Source organism: Calidris pugnax, unplaced genomic scaffold (assembly GCF_001431845.1).
Source record: "Calidris pugnax isolate Ruff unplaced genomic scaffold, ASM143184v1 scaffold347, whole genome shotgun sequence".
Lineage (NCBI taxonomy): Eukaryota > Metazoa > Chordata > Aves > Charadriiformes > Scolopacidae > Calidris > Calidris pugnax.
Genome location: NW_015091298.1, coordinates 264,911 through 265,159, shown reverse-complemented (window position 1 = coordinate 265,159; position 249 = coordinate 264,911). Strand labels below are relative to the sequence as shown.

Sequence of the window (249 nt, the reverse complement as noted above, 5' to 3'; positions counted from 1 at the left end):
CCCCGGGGAGCGGGTGGGGCAGCCCCGGGGGAAGGTGGTGGCGGTGGTGTCGGCGGCGGGGAGCGGAGAAGGGGGTGTCCCCGGGGGGAGCGGGCCGGGGCGGCGGGGTCTCACCTGAGGGGAGGCGGGAGGCCTGACTGACCTTCCGCGCTTTACGGCCGCCAGCCGCCGCGCGACAGCTGCGCGCCGCGTCACCCGCCCGCCAGCCAATCCCCGGCGCGCGTGTGCGCCACAGGAGGGGGCGTGGCC

General features: G+C 79.9%; 1 protein-coding gene across 1 annotated transcript in view; it reads right to left on the bottom strand.

Moving 5' to 3' along the window:
* PDPR (pyruvate dehydrogenase phosphatase regulatory subunit) overlaps nucleotides 1–173 on the bottom strand; it is a 30,288-nt gene extending 30,115 nt beyond the window's left edge. The window contains exon 1 of the mRNA XM_014960765.1: nucleotides 115–173. The gene's annotated coding sequence lies outside the window, so the exon portion shown is untranslated. The remainder of the gene's footprint in view (nucleotides 1–114) is intronic.
* Nucleotides 174–249: the final 76 nt, after the last annotated feature.